Source organism: Pseudorca crassidens, chromosome 4, assembly GCF_039906515.1.
Source record: "Pseudorca crassidens isolate mPseCra1 chromosome 4, mPseCra1.hap1, whole genome shotgun sequence".
Classification (NCBI taxonomy): Eukaryota; Metazoa; Chordata; class Mammalia; order Artiodactyla; family Delphinidae; genus Pseudorca; species Pseudorca crassidens.
Window position 1 is genome coordinate 81853565 of NC_090299.1, and position 24610 is coordinate 81878174.

Sequence of the window (24610 nt, forward strand, 5' to 3'; positions counted from 1 at the left end):
GTCTAGTAATGAGAAAAGAGTTATCCTTCCTTGGATAATTTTTTTTTTAATGCTGCTCTCTTTGTGGGTTAAATACTCAGACCTATCTATTTTATACCCAACACACAGTTTTTCTAAATATGTATAATCTTGTCTAAGATTATAATTTATCCAAAGATTACACCCTAGATGTTTATTTTTTCCTATCAAGATTTGAAGAACAGCAAAACTTCGCTATTGATAGGTAATTTTAATAAATTATTTACCGAATCTATGATTTGCAAAGTAATTTTTCATATATAAATGATTAAGTTCCTAAGCATCCATTTATCAAATATATTCCAGTATCTATATATGGATTAATTTAGTTATAACTTAAATAAAGAATAACTCCCTGGTTAAGTGAGGATGTGGCTACTGAAAGACCAATGGTAGTAAAAACAATAACAATAGTGATAAAATAGTGATAATAACACTACCCATACTGATCAATTCAGAGTTAGAAACTATGGAATCTCATACTGACTATGCAACTGGCATGCTCCATTACCAATAGAAATTCCAGCATATTTCTTTCCCGACTAAGAAGACGATTCAAGAAGAATGAGTGAAAGGAAAGATACTTGTCTATACTTTTTTCTTTTAAAAAAATTTTTAATAATTTTTCGGTATAATTAAAGCTTTCCAAAATTTAGAAATAAGGAAAAAAAAGTGAAAACACTAAGTTGTACTTAACTGACATTAATTTATGTGTTGAAAGTGTTTGGCACAGGATTTCAAACATAAGTTAGACACACAAACACACATCAATCAACATACTAAATATAAGCAGGTGTTATTTTTGGAAGTATTTTGAACTGAAATTTTCAAAACAAGATTTCAATAATTAAATCCAACTAAACACAAATATATTCACTAAATAAATCATCAATAACAGAATACCTCTATGCTTAACAGAACCAGAGATCTACTTTCCTCATTAACATATGAGATGTGTAAGATTCTAACCTTCCAATTACCCCATTTAATTCTTGGCTTTGTAATAACTGAATTTTTGTGCCTCAGTTTAGAACAGAACATCAGTTTATACCTGAATACTTATAGTCTTGAATCTGAAAGATGTAGGGCAGGCTAGCAGGCTGTAAACTAAGGCAGGGTTTCTATGTTACACTTCTGAGACAGAATTCCTTCTACTCTGAAAAATGTGATTTTCCTCCTAACTCCTTTAACTGGATAAGGCCCACCCACATTAGGGAGGATAATCTCCTTTACTTAAAGTCACTGATTAAAAATGTTAGTCACATCTACAAAATACCTTCACGGCCACAATTAAACTAGTGTTTCAGCAAACAACTGGGCATGAAAGCCCAGCCCAGTTGACACATAAAATCAAGTGGCCCAAGACAAAGATTTTGTAAGTAGGAACCACCTGTGGATGAACTGTATGACATTCACTGTTGTATTTTCTTTAGCCTTCAGGCCTAGAGGCTTACCCAGAGATTATATAAATCACTGTGAACAGAAAACAGAACTGAAAGCTTCACAATTTTGGGGTTTTCTTCTGGAATTTGCTATCACTGTTTTCCAAATGGATTGGAAATGTGCTGAAAATATTAAAATATTTCTTTAAATCATACTAATCATCTATAGATCATCAAGCCTCCTATTTTTTTATATATATATGTTTTGTCCTAGTTCTGTGAAAAATGCCATTGGTAGTTTGATAGGGATTGCATTGAATCTGTAGATTGCTTTGGGTAGTATAGTCATTTTCACAATGTTGATTCTTCCAATCCAAGAACATGGTATATCTATCTCTCCATCTGTTTGATTCACCTTTACTTTCTTTCACCCAATTCTTATAGTTTTCTGCATACAAGTCTTTTGTCTCCTTAGGTAGGTTTATTCCTAGGTATTTTATTCTTTTTGTTTCAGTGGTAAATGGGAGTGTTTCCTTAATTTCTCTTTCAGATTTTTCATCATTGGTGTATAGGAATGCAAGAGATTTCTGTGCATTAATTTTGTATCCTGCTACTTTACCAAATTCATTGATTAGCTCTAGTAGTTTTCTGGTAGCATCTTTAGGATTCTCTATGTATAGTTTCATGTCACTGCAAACAGTGAGTTTTACCTCTTCTTTTCCGATTTGGATTCACTTTATTTCTTCTTCTGATTCCTATGGCTAAAACTTCCAAAATTATGTTTAGTAATTGTGCTGAGTGGGCAACCATGTCTTGTTCCTGATCTTAGGGGAAATGGTTTCAGTTTTTCACCATTGAGAATGATGTTGGCTGTGGGTTTGTCATATATGGCCTTTATTATGTTGAGGTTAGTTCCCTCTATGCCTACTTTCTGGAGGGTTTTTATAATAAAAGCGGATAAGGACATTTTTCAACAGCGATAGGCAGTAGGTGTCTGTCAGAGGCAACAGTCAAGCACAGTCCCAATGCCTGCTTCAAGACATTGTTTGCAACGTAAAATGAATCAATGAATTCAACTAAACAGGTTATTTTCCTTCTTTGTTTTAAGTTGTTTTTCTATTGGCAGTGTGATTCTCCTCAAGCAGCTCTATAAAATAATAAGAGCTTTAAACAATTCAGGTCCAAGATTGTATTAGGATACACTGAACTTCTCTTCTTGCTTTTAAATAATGAAACTATTATGATAATCCCCAAAGTCTACTACTTGTATTTTTGCTCTATAGAAAGCCTGTCTGTTGCATACAAGTGCAAGTATTCTATCCTCCCATAAACCTTAGGAAACTATCCAAACTTGTGGTTAGATGTAGCATAATTTTCTTTCTTAAATTTTGTGCCCTTTTAATGAGTAGCCTTTTATTCTACTTAATGATGAAGGCCTAAATTAAATATCAACATTTCAATGGCTTGTCATGGTATTTATTTGAAAGCCTCTTTCGTGCAAATTATGTATAAACTAATTTGAATATGAACTTACTGTTAATTTTATAGCTAAAAAGTAATGTAATGGCCAGAGTTTTGCCAAGAGGAGTATTTTTAACGATTTTAAAACTGCAAACACTAACGTTGTGAGATAATTTTGAGTGAATGAACCTGTGAATTACACTGGAGGCTTTCTAGGCTTTTTCATATGGTCTTAGCTGTTGGAATGCTTTGAAGGCATCAATGTACTACCTAATGATACGCTTTTATTAACATAATTTGAAAACAAACAAAAAACAGAAATTCTATAGGAACTGATAAATTTCTAGTGTGGTGATATGGGATCCATTTTAATAGCTCTTAATCTTACTTATCATTGTCAAATAGGAAATACATTTTAATTGCATTGAGTCAGAATTATTTAATGTATTTCATTAATTTATTCACTAATGAATATTCATTTAACACATTTGTGCCAGACCCTCTTCTAGTCCCTAGGGATATAGCATTGAACAAAAGAAACATATCATCTCATGGAGCTTATATTGTAGTGGGAGAGATAACACAAAAAAAGTAAAATATGTGTAATGTTAGGTAGTGATAAGTGCTCTGGAGAAAACTGATGTGGAAAGTTTTAGGCTTAACGGGTGGGAAGTATTTATTGTTAAATATGGAGGATAGAGAAGTTTTTGGTGAAAAAAATGTCAATTTTGAGTAAAGACTGGATGGAGATGAGGGAGCATATTTTTAGATAAAGTATTCTAAGAGAGGCAAAAAGCCTAGGGAAGTAGAGTATCTGGTATGTCTAAGGAACAGCCAGCTGAAGAAGAATAGTGGTGGTAGTCAAGTAACAAGAAATGAGGTCACAGAGGAAATAAGAAGGTGGTTAAAATTTGAACTATGGAGTTTGACTTTTCTCTAAGTGAAATGTGAAGAAGGCTTTCTGGGTTTAGTGCAAAAGAGTGACATATACTTTGACAGGATCACTAAAGTTGTGTTGAGGCTAGGATGAAGGTGAGCAATTCTGAAGTAGGAAGACCAGTTAGGAGGCCATTAGCACAATGCAGGTAAGAGATCATGGTGATACGGACTAGATCTATGCAGTGACAATAATAATAGTCAATTACAAATATATTTTAAAGGTAGAGCCAAACAAATTTGCTGCCAAATTGAATGGGAAATGTTTACAAAGAAAGATGTCAAAAATACTCCAAGATTTTGGACTAAACCACTGGTACACATTAATTGCTAATAATAACAATAGCTAACTAAAACTGTGAAAGTAACATATTTCACATACGCAGGAAGGAGGTGGGATGAAAAGAGTTTAGTTCTGAACATATTAAGTTTAAGATGCTTGTTTGACATCTATATAATGATCTGAGTTAGATGGGGAACATTTTAAGTCTGAGATAATCAGACTTACATTTTATTTAACAGAATTAATCATTCTAATTTGTTAAGAATAGAGAGAGTGGAGGGAGCAGTCCAAGATAATGAAGTTGGAAATAAGAAATTGGCCATTATCAACATAAATATCATACATAATGAACACACCATCCACGTTCCAACTAAACTACAAAGGTCAGAAACATACTGGTTACTCTTGGGATCTGAAAAAATAATGAAAAAGTAAATGTCTTGAACTAAAGACTTTTCAAGTTGAAGACTTTTTCTAAATCACCTCTGCAGGAAACAGGTAGCATTCAAAAAGACCAAGCCCAACTTTTACTTGTATTGTTCATAATCCTGGCTAGCATTTATAACAGTATGTTCACCAGCACACAAATGATGATTTCGAAGTTTATTCAGAATTATAGTATAAGGTACAAAAAATTAAAGTTATCTCAGTTTAGAAGTTAGGTTTGCCTAAGGAAGTTGAGTGTTTCATCCACTTGAATTCTCTAGTGAATTTTTAACGGGATAGAATAAAAATAAGTATCAAATTGTCTAGTGGAAATGCTTCAAATCTGATCTTGGAAGCTATTGATTTATGACTTGATTATCCTGGATAAAATAACATTTTCCAAAGATTATTCATCCATCAATAACACCAAACAATATACCAAATATGGGAATTTCTTAAGTCATCTTTAATCTCCACAAGTTTTTACTTTACTATATGTTTACACCGTTGGGTGAGTGACTTGTGCTGGTCTAGTAATAAATTGGGTCAAAAGATATTTTTTTAAAGAGTGAATTTTATGGTATGCGAATAATATCTCAATAAAGTTATTTTTCAAAAGACCCAAGGACAGAAAATGGGGACTTTCAGTATCCCCCATCTCAGGAATCAGGTCCCATACCCTCAATCCCACTTAGGACTGGCCAGTGAACCCAAAGGTCAGCCCTGAACAAGCCCCTTGTGGCTTTACCACCGTCTCCACTCCACCCAACATCAAAGAAGCAGTAGCTTAGGAAGACATGGAGATAATATTCCAGAGACTCTCTCCATCCAACAGCAGCTCATGTCTTAGCACTTAAAGAGTTATACCTCAGCCATGCAAACATCTCCCCCTACCCCAAACAACAGAAACCTCAAAGAAGCACTTTGGGCACACTAGGGAGCCCAGCAAAGCCTCCTCTTGGGGGGAAAAAAATGTCCTTGGGGGCAGAGCAAGGCCTCTACCACTCCAGAGAGCTGTAACCAGAACAAACGGCCCCATGGTCCCAAGCCCAGCTCCAACCACAACACACCTGCCTAAGTCCACCTTTCAACAAGAGAAGGAATGGCAGGGCACCCAACAGAGTAGCAACAGCTCCACCTGAGCGTCTTGGAAAAACAAGGGTAAAATAGTGCCCACCTTTAAAGGCAAGTTCAGATCCACCCCTAACCAGGGAGCCCTCAAACCTCCCAACACTCTCTCTTCTAATCCCACAGGCTTTCTGGTTCCTCATCATCCCCATTGCGGGGAGGGGAGAGAACACCAGATTAAGGGTCAAAAGGCCTAGGACACTAGTCTCAGCCCTCTGCTCAAGTGCCCAGACAACTAAGGAAGCCAACAGACCACCACCCAGCCTCCCTGACTTTAAACCCAGCCAGAGGACCACACAGATTCAAAACAACCTCTCAAAAAGAGGGGCTTTCGGGCTTCTCTGGTGGCGCAGTGGTTGAGAGTCCGCCTGCCGATGCAGGGGACTTGGGTTCGTGCCCCAGTCCGGGAAGATCCCACATGCCGCGGAGCGGCTGGGCCCGTAAGCCATGGCCGCTGAGCCTGCGCGTCCGGAGCCTGTGCTCCGCAACGGGAGAGGCCACAGCTGTGGGAGGCCCGCGTACCGCAAAAAAAAAAAAAAAAAAAAAAGAGGGGCTTTCGAGTGCTCCCATGTAGCCTTTGGAAGAACCTGGGACTCAGGGAGGACGGGCTGGCCCAGGTCACACTGCAGGGCTGGGCTGTCCCGGGCATCACGGAGGCCTGCTACTTCCACCGGTCGGAGAAGGGTGCACCCTCAACAAGCCCCCATTCAGCCACCCACTGCTCAGAATAACGAGACTGTGGCCAGAGAAGCCCAGCGCTGGCCTCGAGCCACACCTCCTGTCGGGCCTTACTAGCGTCTCCTCCGCTAAGGGCTGAGACTGGTTTGCTAGTGCCGGTAACCTGCAAGGGTACTTGCACGTGCGGGGTGGGGGTGGGGGTAGTTCACTAGGAACTCCAACCCAGGGCCCCGTTGCACAGACGGTACACTGGGGCCAGGGACGACCGGCTCGGAACCCGGCGTCCAACCAGGGGCCCACTGGCCCCACAAAGAGACTCAGACACGGAGGACCACCACAAGAACTTACCGGGCACGGCGCAGTCATGGCTGATCCAGAGACGCTCAAGGGGCTGGGAAGCCCAACAAAGCAGCCTTTATCTTTGCTGCGCGTTCAGTTTCCACGCCTCCAACCGCCGCCAATAGCAACGCGGTCGCTTCGCCGCGCCCCGCCCACCGCCAGTAAAGGAGACGCGGCGCCTTGGCTTTTTACTCCCCGACCGGAAAAAGAGCCGTTTGGCCTGTTTCGTAGTCTCCGTGCGCCCAGTCGCCACCAGGACAGACAGCCCATGGACGATGCCGCCAAAGTCTTCTGTCCACCGTCACTCATTCCCCTGAGAAATTCAGAAGACTTATGTATAGATTTACTATTGCTCACTTAAAAACAGTTGATTTCAAAGTACATCCTGTTAAAGCCAAGAATACAGACCTGAAAAGAGTTTTTATATTTAGTGTGTTTAGAAATCATCCTGGCTAGATAGGTCTCCCAGGCTGCTTAAATACTGATGTGCTCCCAGCCCTGGTAAACAAACTTAGGTGTCAGGCAACTAAAATGTTCTCTACTGGAGTGTGCAAGAATTAACACCCTTCTTTGCTCATGATGCTTGCTAGAAGTTTGGCAAAGGACTTACACTGGATTTCTTTAAAAGGAACCAACATAATATGCTTCAAATAAATAAAGTTTATCCGTGTTATTGTGGCAAATAAATAACTGAGAGGCATGTAGGTGGGAAGCATCATGACCCTAATACGAGGAAGCTACACTAGCTATATAGTTGTATAACTGAGCTTTTGGTCTAGATCCATTTTCCACGCTTCCTGGGCACACTGTTATGCAACTCATCTTGTTCACATTTTGTAGCCGCTCCTCAGCTGAGTGAATTGGCACTGTTTTCCACTGCTTCACCTTCACTTTGAAGGACTGGAATCTCCTTAAATGGACTGTTACCTGACATAAATTCTAGGAAAAAAAGTAATTGTCAAAACCTAAAGCCCCACACATCTCCCTACTCTTGCCCATGAATCCACAGGTATCCATGTATTACAAAGTTTGAGTCTTAACACACAGAAAACTTTAATTATTAAATATTGCTCTCAAATTAAAAACACATGTATCGTTAATCAGTTTCTAAGTACTTAATTGTTCCCAGCTCCCCACTCCTTTTCAGTGGAGGGGGCAATAAAGGAAGTGCACAGGTGGAACTGAGAGTATTCAAGAGCACCCAGTCATCAGATGTGAAAGGGAACCTGCTGTGATTAGTTGGGCAAATATATTAAATTAAATGGTAAAATTATTTTCTGTAAAAAATTATATTACATTAACTATAATATAATATTTAAATATGTATAAATATATACACTTGTATATTACAAAAGAATTTTTAAACTCTTACATTAACTGATTTTTCAAAGTGTTACACACGTTTAATAAAAATAAATTTGTCTACACCTGAAAATTTTAATACTTGATCACATTTCTATTACACTGGGCATGCATGATATGTCAGTCTCAGTTTGGTCAGAAAAACTGACCACTACATGTGTTAGGGGAATAAAGGGAACATATGCAGGAATAAGAGATTAGGAGTATGTAAAAAGAACTTAGGGATGATCTGAAAGATCTCAGCTGAAGCGTATGAGAAACGGGCACTACTGAAAAGTCTGAGGAGAACAGCATGTCTTCCACTGTGAAACAGGAGCAAATAGAGAGGTCTGTGAAGCCACCAGCACACTTTAAAACATGAAAGCACAAATTCATAATAGAGAAGTGCTAATCTGACACCTCTCGATGTCATGATGGACATCAGAAAGTCATGGAGAAGTCTTCAGGGCCATCTTGTCTGATCACAACAACCGCAAAAAAAAAAAAAGGTTTCCCATCCTGTCCACCTTCCAAATATCATGTGATCTCCTCTTATTGGCCAATTCTAACATAAAACACACAGGTAAAGAGATTCTGGGAAACCTATGCCAGGTTTCTCCTCCATGCTGGACAGAATTAGGTTGGGAAGATACTGAGCTGGCCAGATAACACAGCACAGTCCACCTCCTCACAAACTGGGGAGATACGTGTATCTCCTTATATATTTTATATGTAATAAGTATATACACATATAAAATATGTATACATATATAAGATATATATGATACAAGGGATTATACATATTATATTTGATATCTTAAGTAGACAGTAGCAACATACTTCCACCTAACATGATGTAACTATCTCATACCTCCAAAGTCATGCTTACCTCTCCCATAAAGGCAGACATACAATCCTATATGCCACGTTATTATTTGATATTTATTCCTCTTCTAGCTCATTTACAATCTCAATGAGCTATCCTGTTTAATACATATGGAATTAAATGGTGAAAAATATGGTTAATCATTACTGGAACTCTCATCCAAGAGTAGGAGAAGGAGAGAAAAGTAAAGAAAAAATAATTAGTTTCATATACTTCATATCTATTAACATGCATTTGCTGACATATATATGTGTGTGTGTATATATATGCACACATATATACATGCATACATACATAAAGCAAAGAATAAATTTGTGTGGCCATTTCTAGTGAATAATTTGGGGTAAAATGAGACATACCTATATCCACTGTTTGGTTTTCTGACCTGTGTATATTAACTGTGGAGAAATAATGTCATCTATTTGTTGCTGGTTTAGATACACTACTGCTTGGGACTAAAACTAAGCATTCAAAAAGTTATCCCGTTGTCCTTTCAGGCCATCTGCTCTCTTTAGCACATAGTAAGACCAATGAATTCTTTGACCTAGATACTATTCCTTGAATTATAATTAGTTACATTTAGCAACATGCTTCATTTTAGAAGCAATGATGTGTGGAATGCATTCTGTAAATATATAGATTAGTGTTACAGCAAAAGCACTGGGGGTAGAGGAGAAAAAGTCACAGTGCCTTTAAGATGTGACTTCTGAAATGGTAGAATAAGGATCTCAGCAGAAAAACAATTTAAGTGCTGAATATTATAAAAGTGTTATCATTGAAAGTCTCTGAAATTGACCTAAGGGCATATAATAAATAAAGAAATGTGAACACGAAACTTGAAAATCTACTAAATCTTGGCAAGGATGGTGAAAGTCTGTGGCTTTTGAGATATGATCTGCTATTTTACCACACATCCCTCCCCCATCATTTGCATGTTATGGAAACTCTATCCCAGGCATATACAGCCACAAATACCGGACTCCCCTGTCCTCTAAGCTCCCATTCTGGGTCTACAGGTTCAGGCTATTGTTTCTTGCCCTTTGTGTTGCAGAGGCTCTGTTCCCAGAGGCATGGCTGAGGGAGCAGGTCTCCTTTCTCCCAGCCAAGTCCATATTTACAGGGCAGAAATCCTACTCCAGGCACAACAGACAGAAAATACTAGGACTCCATATTTTCCTTCCTCAGCTTGCTCCCCCATTAGGCAGAAGTTCAAAGGCCAGGTTTTGCTACTCCCCAAATACCAGTACCCACTCATAGAGCAAAGGTGTCACTCCAGATAAAGCAGGTTCCTGATCTCACCTCTGGTCCAGTGGTGTAGTGATTCTGCACAGTGGAAAAGCAGGCTGTAAGGATGAGACATTTCACGGCTTTACCTGAGAAGATTGATTTTATTTGGACCAAAGATTGGAGAAAGCCATGGTTAAGGATGATGTCAAAAACTATGAAAGTCTTGGTGAAAAGCAATTCAGAGGCTCTATCAGCTCCATGACAGAAGCAAAATAGCAGAGCAATCAGAAATTTAATAAAGAGAACCACGGAAGAGACAACCAAGAAGAGCCTTTCTGTGATCACAGTAAACATTGGGGCTCAGAAAAGCTGTACACAATTGTTAGGCTGTACCCACTCAGGGACAGTTTGGTTGTCCACTCAGGGACAACCAAAGCAAAATGTGAGGCAAACTTGAAACCATTTTCAAGATATACACAAATTCATCAACAAGGGACTGACACTTCACTGTCCTAAAGGGCTGAAACGAGTTGTGATCAAACATTGAACAATAAGCTATTTTGATTCAGGGGTGACTCGAAGGATGCCAGACTTAAAAATAAAATTATGGTCATCCCTGGCTGTCTAAAAGATTATGTGCTTACTCAAGGATGTACGCTCTAAGGAGTTATTAGACAGGAAACTACAAGCTACAAGTCCATGGCTGAACTTGAGGGGGGAAGAAAATTCACAGACACCCTGATCTGTGATAGCAGCCTCCAGCCACATGTACACCCAGTGATACAGAGTAAAATCAAATTAGCTAAAGGGACTTAAGCACAGAATTAAACCAATTAGTGGCTTATGCCAACCCAGGGACAAACCCTAGATAGACAGGCTAAAAGAGAAAAACAGGGGGAAAAATCTGAGAGGGGATATAAAAGGCTATACACTGCAGAGAAAATAGCCTTTGTAGAATTAGTTCAAGCAAGTTAACTCTAGTAAAAAAAATCATCTAAAATGTTTAGAGGTTTAAAAAATTGGAAACATACCATGTGCATGACTCAGCAAATAATATTTTTAAGATTGCAATATTCCCAAACTAGTCTACAGATCCAATCCCTATCAAAATCCAGCCTGGCTTTTTTTCCCCTACCCCAGATATTTACAGCTTGATCCTAAAATCTGTATGGAAATGAAAGTAATCTAGAATAGCCAAAGCCATTTTGAAAAAAAGACAAAGTTGGAGGGCTTATACTTACTGAATTCAAAATTTACTATGAAGCTACAGTTATCCAGACTTTCTGATACTGGCTTAAGGATAGACATATAGACATAAAAATTAATGGAATAGAAATTAGAGTCCAGAAATAAACACATGTTTCTAGGGTCAACTGATTTTTTGACAAGAATGGCAAGACAATTAAATGGGGTAGATAATAGTCTTTTCAACAAATGGTGTTGACACTAGATAGCCACATGCAAAAAAATGAAGTTGAATCCCTATTTCACACCATTTACAATAATAAAATCAAAATGGATCAAAGATGTAAATGTAAGAGCTAAGAATAAAAATATTTAAAATAAATCAGTACAAATAAAGATGACTTGGAAATTGTCACTGGTTTGTTTTTCTTTTTTTTAAATTGAGCTATAGTTGATTTATAATGCTGTGTTAGTTTCTGGTGTGCAGCAAAGTGATTCAGTTATACATTTTTTTTTCATATTCTTTTCCATTATGGTTTATTACAGGATATTGAATATAGTTCCCTGTGCTACACAATAGGACCTTGTTCTTTATCCATTCTATATATAATAGTTTGCATCCACTAGTCCCACACTCCTAGTCCAATACTTCCCCCTCCCCTGGCAACCACAAATCTATTCTCTATGTCTGTGAGTCTGTTTCTGTTTTGTGCATAAGTTCATTTGTGCCATATTTTAGATTCCACATATTAGTGATATCATAGGGTATTTGTCTTTCTCTCTCTGACTTACTTCACTTAGTATGATAATCTCTAGGACCATCCAAGTAGCTGCAAATGGCATTATTTCATTCTTTTCTATGGCTGAGTAATATTCCATTGTATACATGTACCACATCTTTTTATCCATTCATCTGTCAATGAACATTTAGGTTGCTTTCATGTCTTGGCTATTGTAAATAGCACTGCTATGAACATAGGGGTGCCATATATCTTTTCAAATTATAGTTTTGTTCAGATAAATGCCCAGGAGTGGGATTGCTGGATCATATGGCAACTCTATTTTTAGTTTTTTGACGAACCTCCATACTGTTCTCCCTAGTCGCTGCACCAATTTACATTCCCACCAACAGTGTAGGAGAGTTCCATTTTCTCCTCACCGTCTCCAGCATTTGTTATTTGTAGACTTTTTAATGATGGCCATTCTGACTGGTCTGAGGTGGTACATCATTGTAGTTTTGATTTGCATTTCTCTAATAATTAGCAATGTTGAACATCTTTTCATGTGGCACTGGTTTCTTTGTTATGATACCTAGAGCACAGCAAACAAAGAAAAAATATATAATTTTGACTTCATCAAGTTTTTGAGTAAAACATTTAAAAAGGATAATAGCAAGTGAAAAGACAAACCACAGGATGGAAGAAAATATTTTAAAATCATATATCTAATAAAGAAAACATTGTATCCAAAATATGTAGTGAACTTTTAACCCAATTTTAAAAATGGTTAAAAGATTGGCATAGACATTTTTCCAAAGAGGATACACAAATGGCCAACATGAAATGATGCTGAATGTGGTTAGTCATTAGAGAAATGCAAATCAAAATCACAGCAAAATTCCATTTCACATCCACTAGATGGCTATAGTAAAAAAGAAGGACAATAACAAGTGTTGATGAGGATGTTCAGAAGTTAGAACCATCAAACATTGCTGGTGGGAATGTGAAATATTCTAAAATAATATTGTGATTCTGGTTGCACAACCACGTGAATATACTAAAATCATTGAATGGTACACTTTAAATAGTTGAATTATAAGGTATGTTAATTACAACTCAAAAATGATGTTAAATATTAATTATAAAAAAGAAAAAAGGTAAGCATCTTCTAACAAAGGTAAAAATGTCATGATGGAAATGGTTCGATTTAACCAATTTGCTTTCATATGACTTTCTGTTTCCCTGTGGAATGGTGCCGTATCAGAAACTCATTATAGTTTCTGCTGTTAACGATGATCAGCTTAGCCTTGTTGAATGCAAATGACTGCTGTTGAACTCATACACAACCTTCCTCCCTATTGTTGTCAGCACATTGTAATGAGTCTACTAAACAAAGACAAGAGCATCTGGGGAAGAAGATTATTGGCTCCCACAAAGTAGGTTATCTTGATCACCTGATAATTGAGAGCCTTCTTTTTCCTATGATTTATTTTGATGTGCACTTTTTTGGGAAACAAACATCCCCAATTTGCCAAATTTAGGGGTCCATTCACATAATTCTTCCCCAGACTTCTTTGTCATCAAATCTCCAATCTTGCTCTTTCCAAGTCCTTGACCATTAGTCAAACTATTAAACATATTTGATGAGTTAATGTAGATTTATACTTCTGCTCAACTCTTTCTCAAAATAAAGTTAGCCACCAAACATGTAGTTTAAAGCTTTTCCTACTTAGAGGATTTCCTTGCAGTTATCCACTTTCAGGTGGTACAGCCTGCTTATCAGCACCACCTGTAAACTAGATCCGATACCCTTTTCTTCTTCAATCAAACAATCATAGGGAATGCTCTATGAAGTCTTGTGGCTTGATATTCCATGAGCATCTGAGACACTTCCTTATGCAACCTAGCTATGCCTCCAGTACCTACTACCTTGTATACTCTTTTATTTACAATTTTGACTTTATGATGGAGTGCCACTAATGTACTCAAATTTATGCCTTGATGGCTCAGACACTGAGTCCAAGGTGGGCCGTTAGATTACTTGGTAGTTTGGAGGCCCATGATAAAGCACTCAGTCTCCACCTGGCACAATGTTATTGCAGAGTTTTTTTCTCCACAAAAAGAACAAATTTCTGCAACAGATCGCTTATATTAGCTCAAAAATCCTTAGTGTATGCATAATACTTTACCTATGGGGCCTTCCTAAAGCATTCCTATTTGTCACAAGCACTTTGTCCCCCATCAAATCTGCTGTGTCATATACCCTAGTGTCAGAGCACCTTGCCAGACAATCTGAATCTGTTGCAAAGTTTTCTCTCCTGCTGAACTCAAAACACATAGACATATGGGTTACACCATAAATGGGCTTGATGAAAGATGATGAAAAATAGTAAAATCTGCTGCTGAAACCTAGAGAAAATGTTTGAGAGAGGGAGTTATGTGAATCTGAGGTCTTTCTTCCCGTCATTCCTTCCTGGCAGGCTTGCCCTATTTGCTGTGTTATGTGTACTTTGGTCAAAAGGCACAACTTCTTTCAGGTGGCCAACTTTACCTACAAAACTCTTAACTCTCTCCCTCTCTCTCTAATATAAATATCCAGTCAGATAAGCCTTCTCTCATCCTTCATATTACTTCTTCAAAGCTGAGTGGTAACAGCCTCCTGCTATTATTCTCTCCAGGATTCCTCACTCGTCCCTGTGCTTTTCCTAAATATTCCCCTCACCTTGTGAATATCTTTGAAAGCAACCAAATTCAGTGTGCTTTCTCTCTCATAACAGAAATCTGAAAGATTCAACTGAATATTATCATTGCATTTCAGTAGTCTACAATGTTACTAATAAAAATACTATTTTAATTTTGTTTTAATTTGCACTTACTTGACTACTAGCCTTGTTGTTTTTCATTTTATTGATACTATAAGATTACTTTCTGAATTATTCTCTTGCTTTGATATATTTGTTTCAGAGGGAGTTTAAGACATATGGATAGGAGTAATTTAGATTATGGATATTAGTGTTTTTTTGTCATTTGTGTTTCAGATAACTTTTCCTCACATTTGTTTGCCTTTTCAGCTCAGGTATTTTACTTTTCGTGAATAAAAATGTTGATTATTATTTTCCCACTATTTGTTCAAGATTATTATTTGCTAATGCCTCTTGAGAATTAGATTTCAATTTTGTATATACATATCACTTATGACATAATTTTGACTCCCTTGTCATTTTCAATTTTGTATCAAAAAAAATCTTTTACTTGACCTCTGAAATACAGGTTGCATTTTTTTTTGTCTTAAGTTTTCTTTCTATTGATTTTTAACACTGAATTCAATTCTGCTACTAAAATTTTAGACTCTGCTGGCTTTTCTTATTATTGTTTGCTCTCATTTATTCTCAAGATTTTCTTTTGTCTTTTCAGTATGTTCTACATTATAATAAATTCTTATTTATAGGGACACAATTGACTATTATTTTACAGAGAGTAAAAAGCAGAGAACTTTCTATTGTTTTATTTGCTTTCTGATAGTAAGAAAAATTAAGAAAAAAACTTCCTTTAAAAGTCCTAAAATTAGTGTTCCTATTTTTAAAATGTTTTGACACAAAAATGGTCTCTAGCTTTTTTCTCTTTCTGCTAACTTATCTATGAAAAAAGAGAAATTTATCCAGCCTCAGGGATGGCCCTTAGTCCCCTTCTGACCATGCCCTTTCTCTGAGAATTCTCCTCTCTTATCTAAAACTGAATCCCATATTTTTGTGTATCCCATAACAGGAATCCAGCAGGAGTTATTTTATTGTGGTTAGAAACTTGGACTATGTGGGAGCATCTCCTGCTCCATTACTTGTTCTCAGATTTTGAGAAGCACTTCTAATTACTCTTCATAGACCAGGGCAGCAGAACTACTATCCAGGGTGGACAGCTTCCAGGGATCTTTTAGCCTCATTTCTTGTTATAATGTGCAATCATACATTTTCTTTTAGCCACTGACATGGTAGAAATTAGCATTTGTATTTTCTGAATAGATGTTCCAAAAGAAGAGTTTAGGTTACTAGAAATTATTCTGGTGAGTCAGAAATCCATTCTTATGAACTAAGTGGCCTGGATTCAAGTAAATGTAGGCTTTGAATTTCTAAACCTAGGGTGAGAGGAATGAGATATGGAGTTTCTTCTTTTTCTTAACTTTGTTTTTCTCCTTGCTGATAATGGATGTAAAATATGTGTCTATCCTCTTTATTATTTTTCATATTCTAGTAACATTGTATTATGTATCCACTATTCCCATATTATAGAATAGCTCAGACTCCTTTTTCTATTGCTGTGGAAAAATTTTATTTGTTTTTGTTTTGGCAAGTTTTCAAGGATGTTTTCATGACAACAGTTACTAGATTGCAGAATCTTCAGACCTGAAGTCTGCCTAAGTTCCTGACAAGCTAACATTTGTGCTTGCGACAGGTATTCAAAATTTCAGCATTAAGTTCATCTCTCTGTTACCACAAAAGGTGTTGTACAGGATATCAGTAAAAAAAGCAGACAAAAGAAGACTTATCCAACAGTACTACAAACACTAGGAACCATATGCTCCCTAGAATAAATAGCACTAACTATCCCAAGAGCATTTTCATTTTTACAGAGTGAGCCTAATGTCATAGAGTGAATGCTAATTGTTACCTCCTACAATGGAAGGTAGGTATTTGCGGATTTTAACTTCCTACAATGTCCAATTTCTCTGCCTAAATATAAGGCTGCCACTAAATTTTCTCATCTCATAGGAAAGAATATCTTTTGACCATGATAATGAAAACTTTCTTGTACCTTTTGATAGTGCAGCAAGATGAACTGTCCAGAGAGCAGAGAACCTCAGACTGATGTGTCTTGGCTGTGCTTTTGCTTTGCTAGGTAACGGAGGAAATTAACTTTATCATTACATTTTACCATTTCCAAAATGAGAATTTCCACTTGTGAATTTGTTTTCCAAACTAAAGTAAATCATAGACAATACTGAAATATATTTTATATATCAAGATATAGTAGCAATTCAGTGGTAGAAAAAATGTTTGTGTCAATATTAAGTACAGTAGTCATAAAATTAAAATTAGCATTATGTTAGACCTATCTATTGTCTCAAAACATAATCTTATAGATCTGCATTTTTACTGTAAACATTATAGGCTAAGATCTCTATTATGAAATGTAGTTTCTAACATAACCAAAAGCCTCTAAATAAAATTATATTATTTGGAGATTTTTTTAACATCACATATTTCCACTTATTTCTGAATCCCAAAGTATTTAAAAGAAGTTGTGAAGAGTAGAATCTCTGTGGCAAATAATTTGAAAAACAATAATAGATATTAAACAAGAATAATGTTAATAGATATTAATATATATAATGTTAATAGATATTAAATATATATAATATATTTATATATGTTTATATATATAAATATATATATATAATATATTTATATATCTATATATACTATATATATAGATATTAAATATATATAATGTTAATAGATATTAAACAAGAATAAACTTAGATTATTGTTTATGCCTTTACTAAATAAATACTTGATATGTATAAAAAATTTTTAAACTAGTATTCATGTTCTAAGTACTACTTATCCAAAAAAGTGAAAATTTCAACGGCAAGGAGTAACAGATATATTTAGACAAGAATAAAAGAAGTCTCTTAGATGACAAAACAGAAAATATTTTCTCTAAGTAAAGATATTCGAAGGTGTTTTACTGAGCATAATTTCTTTACATAGTACATATGAGAAATTAGTTTCTAAAACAAAATAAAACACTAACAGGCAGATAACTCATTATGTTGCCGTCACAAATACAAATTATAATTACTGTTAATATGTCACATGGCACTAAAGAAAGAAGGTGGAATCAAACACATTCAAGGTTATTTTGATTTCCAGAAAGCTATTATATATGTAAGATAAATTCAAAATTTGACTTTCATTCCAGTAAAACTATTTTATAATTTGAAGAACAAAGATATTCATTAATATTTTATACACAGAATATACATTAATACTTAATTATTTAGCCCAGGGATAAGCAAACTACAGCTAGTAGACTAAATCCAGAGCTCCACTGATTTTGTAAAGTTTTACGGGAACACAGGAACATCTACTCATTTAAGTACTGTTAATGGCTGCTTTCCTATTCCAGTGGCAGAGTAGAGTATATGTCAGACTGCAAGGCACATAAAGTCTAAAATATCTACTATATAGCCTTTTACAAAAAAAGTTTGCCAAAACCTGATTTAGGGTATTGTCTAGAGCATAGTAGAAATTCAAAATTATTTACTGTTGCCAAAAATATTTAATGAGGTAAAATATCTGTATGTAAAGGCTGAGATTCAGATTCAACAGAAAACTTTCATAAAATAATGTAGTATGGAAAAACATTTTTCAGAAAGGTAATATTACACTATACATAAACAGCAGTAGAAATGTGCAAAAATTTTGTTCTAATAATTATTCTTTTGAAAATCTATTGTGAAAAAACTTGAAATGTGTAAAAGTCACTAAGATGTTCATAACAATATTTTTATATTTATAAAAATGTTTAAAAAATAAAATTTGTATTATATTTTATTCCCTGAATGGAATAGTATATAGTCACTATGAATTACACCTATTAATAATATGTAATAATACTTAAATGTATTCATCTAAACAGCTATTATATACAATTTAACATATTCAATGATCTTTATATAACTGAGAGTCTTATATAATTCAATAATTATAACTATAAAAACAAACACAATGGAATGATTATGGTACTTCTGTGGCTAGTGCTCTTACGGATGATTTTTTTCCTCTACTTTCCAAAAGTTCTGTTATATACTTAAGATTATTCTTAAAATGACCAAGACAGTTTTAATATTTTATATGTATTACATATATTTAAATATATTGACATTTTGGTTATATTACATTTAATATCACAGAATCTTGGTGTTAGAAATAAATTTAGATTAACCAGTCTAAACTTGATACCTTTTCTGGAAAGTTACTTGTAAAGGAATTTTTCATCCTCTCCTTCATTATTTCAGTGGCAAGAGCTTATAATCAAATACCAGTATCTTAAGCTAGAAAATAAATCTCCTTTCAATATAACTATCTACTTAAACCTTATGTTGCTTATTTTCCAAAGGGATGAGCTTCTACATTATGACATGAAAAGAGTTTATATATCCTCAAGTTTTTCAGTTTCCTGTCTATGACATCCATGTATTTCAAGACCTGCTCCATGCTTTTCCTCGATGTTTATAAGTTGGTAATACTAGAGGTTTTGATGAGTGTCCACAGGCTTCAGTCATGTCTCTGGAAAATGCAGGTGATAGATGGCTTAGAGGATCACTACTATCAATCATTTCTTCAAACTTGTTAATGTCTATGAATACTATTTATTGCTTTGGGATGTGTGGGATATGGTTTTCTATTCAGAAGGCCTGTGTTCATGTACTGTTGTATATATCCATATTTGTTGTGTGGTTCTATAAACGAGAATGTAATTTCTCTTTTTGTTTTTTCTCCTTTGTGACACATGAAGTCATCTTAAAATACTTAATATGCAAGAGGAATGTTTGGATCCTTGTATATTATAGAAATAGGAGAGTAGCTGAAAATATCAGATATATTTACTTGTTTTATATATCTACCCTGAAAGTTCTCAAGGGTGCTTCTTTAAATCAGAGATTTTTGTAAGGGGAAAATAATTAACTGAGATGTCTAAACCCATAGTATAAAATAAAGTTACTTCAAACTACCAGCAGTTTGCCCTATCAACATAGAGCAAAAAATTAAAAACAATTTAAAAATTATTGTGGATTTATTATTTATTCCCATTGCTAAAATATTGAAAAAAAGCTTGCAGTTAGCGTCTGAATTTGCTTCAGTCTCGTTCTTGTCTTTTTTTTTTAAATAAGCCATTAGTAAATGATTTCAGCTTCTGCTTCTGCAATGATATATAGCCTATTGTCTTTTTGTTATCAGACCTGTTAAGAAATTGTGAAGTGTTCGTATTTTGTTTAAAAGTACTTAATGTTCAGCCTTTAAGTGTGCTTATTTTGCCTTAATTAGAAAGACTCAACTGTATCTTTGTAATACTTGCAATGCTATTATCATTGGTGTTACTGTAGACATGCAACTAAAATAGAAATAATTAAGATGTAAAATTATTTTGTATGTGTACCGATTCTTTATTTTGCTTTTGATTAAGAAAATATTTTTATTGACTTATGGAACTGGTGGGAAAAATGATCTGCACTAAAATAGTCCTATACAATTTGTTTAAGCTAAATAGATTTTTAAAAGAATCTTAATTTACTATTTGGGTAAACTTACATCTTAACAAAGCAAATAGAATTACATATATTGACTATGTGTATATTTATTATTTGTGATGCATTTTATTTACACTGACAATGAAGACATATCAGTTGTCCCCAAAATACCAAATGTGCAGTATATATCATCTACAGCATCTTTCTCCTTACATAGATATTTAAATTGAGTCTTGATATAAAGTATAGTTTTGCCAGTTTCTCAGTGCTCAAACTGTATGTGCACTGTGGAAATAAAACATCATTCTATTTAAAAATAAATATGAATGTACTAAAATGCAAAGCAAAACTTTAATTATTTCATAAGAGGAGACTCAGTTTTATAAAATCTGAATACTCTATATGTTTATTAATGTGGAGAATATGTGTCAAATAATTTTGCAAAATTAGGAAAATACAGGAAATATATATTGAAGTGGCTGCTTTTTTTCACATATTTTTGCAGAAGAGATTATGTTGAGTAAATATAAACTCATTCAGCTACAGTTAAAATCCGTGCAGAGTGGGGGCAGTATAAGTCAATGAATTTGCAAATCAGATTAGACACAATCATTCCAATATTAGAGATGTGCTAAATAAATAAACAAACAAGCAAAACAGCAAATGCTTAGAGTGTTAATAACTGGATTAGTTTAGAGAGACTCTTAAACAGATATTCTAATTCATTGACACTGGGCTTAATTTCATAAATCCTACATCCTCCCTATTGCAAATTTATCATTGCAGTCACACAAACTTATAAACATTAGAGAAAACATTACAGAAAAGTATAAAATTCTAAAATGGAGAATTTCTTTTCTATATAGTTCATACCTAAACATTTTATGTACTGAAATTTTTCTTTGTGTGTGAGCAAAGTTTTAATATTTTTATTATTTTCTTTCTTTCTTTAAATTTTTATTGGAGTACAATTGATTTACAATGTTGTATTGGTTCCAGGTGTACAGCTAAAAAGAGTGGATATATGTATATGTGTAACAAAGTTTTGTTTTTTTTTTTTTGCTGTACGCGGGCTTCTAACTGTTGTGTCCTCTCCCGTTGCGGAGCACAGGCTCCGGACGCGCAGGCTCAGCGGCCATGGCTCACGGGCCTAGCCGCTCCGCGGCATGTGGGATCTTCCTGGACCAGGGCACGAACCTGTGTCCTCTGCATTGGCAGGCAGACTCTCAACCACTGCGCCACCAGGGAAGCCCTCAAAGTTTTATTTTTTAAAATCAGACATAGACCCCTTAAATCACTAGTACTTGGCTACTTTCTACCCTAAAAACATAGTTTTTGGCTGAAATTTCTATAAATTTTATTGGAAATAGACATTTGTACTCTCCAAAGTTCTCTTTAAAGTTGCCTTCATTGTGCATGCTTATACATATCAATTAATAATAGTAGTAATCTCTTGGATGGGAGTAATATAGAGATAAATATATCCAACTACTTGCCTTCATCATAAAAAACTCTGAACACCTTATTTCTTTGCATTTAATCTTTTTTTGTAAGATATGTCAATTTATGTCTTAAAAAGGCCATATATTTAATTGCTGAAATGTAACATAATGATAGATAACATTTACTGAGTGCTAACTGTATGTTCAGGCTCCTGGTTATATAAATATTTTTAAACTTCATTTAATAATGAATAACTCACAAACATTCAATGTAGGAGCAAATATCAGCATTAGGGTTTCCCAGATAATGAAATTAAGAATTAAAATAAAATAGTTACTTTATTATGATTACATAGTTTGTAATTCATGGTGCTGAATTTCAAACCTAGACAAATAAACTCAGTACCCTTAAACATCATGAAATGTTCTCACCCATGTACGTTTTGATGTCAACTGAACACTAGAAAGTACATGAAAATAGCATTTCACTGCTCCAGCACTTTGATGGAAGAAAAAAAGAGTCAATGTATAAATGATACATTTATGTCACAATTTCTTTAGAAAGATCTTTATTCTTATTCCTTCCTTCAACTACAACTATAAAATTTATGTATATTTTTCCTTGAATTCTTGGAATAAAAACAAACTGAAAGAATAGGTGCTAAGAATATATATCAATTAAACACAAATATTTTTATTTTATTACAAACCACCTAACGATTGAAAAACAAACCTCTATTATTATTATTATTAACTTTGATTCTTTGTGTCCCATACGATCACGTACACATTTCTAAGTAGTTCTTACCTAGTTGTAAGAGTATCGTATATTCATGGATTAATTTATTTTTCTCCTAACCTGGTGTTACCTAGTTATAGTGACTGATACTATTTAAATAAACTTATAATGGGAAGTGCATAGCAGAGTTCAGCAGTATAATATGTGTTCAATTAATGTTTGTAACATGATTCTCATGTATACAGAATTTCTTATAATAGTAATATTTATGTTATTGTTATGTAATAAATATTTACACATACATTTATTACCTTATTTCCTAATAAGTACTTTTTTTTAGTTGAAAAATCAAAACCTTTCTGGAATATATTACTGAAAAATAGAGTGCACTTAAGTATATCTATCTAGCATCCTCTTGGAGAAACTATACCTATATCCTGAATTAGTGGCATATTTCTTATAAAATAATACACAAAGTTGAAATGACATTTTAAAAAAATCCATATTTTTGGAAAACATACTGCTTTAATGTAAATTGTGTTGTCTATGAGATTAGACCATGCTTTAAGTGAAGCCACACTAAATAAAACTTCAATTTCTTTAATGATCACTAAAAAAAATAACTATTATATAATGTATAACTATAGTCAGTAACTTGAAGGGTACTATATAAAATTTTGAATAATGGTTAATTTAAGTAACTCAGTCTCAGTAAAATTATGATTTAGTAGATAATATGATTTCAATTATGTAACATCAGGTATAAAATTGGAAATATACAGATTTTTAAAAATACAAAAATGGGATGCATCATAACTTAATATTCAGGATTTCATAAAGGTTTTTCTTAGGACAAAAATCCCTTTAGCAAGGTTGAAAGTAATTGGGAATTCTCTGAAAGTCATGGCATATTTATGATAGCAGCAATGGAAATGAACAGATGCAATAATCTTTAAAAAAAAAAAAAAAAGCATCCAAAATAATAAGATCAAATGAGCAAATTCTCAGATGTAGAAAAGAGATAAATTTGAGTGCACCATCCAAAAAAGATCAAAGAAAAAGAACTCTCTAAAGTAAACAGAGTGTCATTTTTTTGGTTGCTAAAACCTCCCCTGTAACTTGTCAGTCTTAAAAAGAAAGTATAAAAATCTCTCTGTATGACACAGAAACATCACCCCTAAACCTGAAGTTAAGTCACACTGAGCAGAAAACGTTTTTAAAAAGAACTGAAGGAAAAATCAGAAGCTTTGGTCATATTGACTCTAAATTTAATGAAAAACTTGCCTATAGCAAAGTGTTCAAACTCTAAGAAACAAGCAAACTTTTCTTTTTTTTTTTTTGTGGTACGCGGGCCTCTCACTGTTGTGGCCTCTCCCGTTGCGGAGCACAGGCTCCGGACCCGTACGCGCTCAGCGGCCATGGCTCACCGGTCCAGCCGCTCTGCGGCATGTGGGATCTTCCCGGACCGTGGCACGAACCCGTGTCCCCTGCATCGGCAGGCGGACTCTCAACCACTGCGCCACCAGGGAAGCCCCGAGCAAACATTTTTTAAAGCTAAGAGGTACCATATTTTTCAGAACATTGATTAATTTGGTCAACTGAAAGTCTCCATAAACTAGGAGCTGGGCAAATTGCTCCTAGGAATATCTCAGTGCAAATAAATAAAATTCTACTCCAGTAATTCAGAAATGCTATGCCTTGAATTAAATTCTAAGAACAAAATAATAATAATATTTTTTATCACAGTACCAATGGAACTACAAATGAATAAAAATTTAGAATAAAAAGTTCTGTTTACGTATGTTTTATTCTATGTTTTATAGAAAACTGATGTGAGGATTAAAAAAGCCAGTTTAAGAAGCCAGTTATACTTTATTACTCCAATGTATATGGGAATAATATCTGACTCATAAATATTCTGAAGTCAGACTGTTATTAATTATAATTGTACCTAGTTTCTCAAAGATTCTACATGGGAGAGGTTTTCCTGAATTATTATATTTACCTTTCTTCTGGTCAAAATATAGACTCTAGCATTATTTACCAATAAGTCTCAAAAGCATAATACTATTAAAGCTAAACATGGTTTCCCTTTTAGACTGATTTACGTAT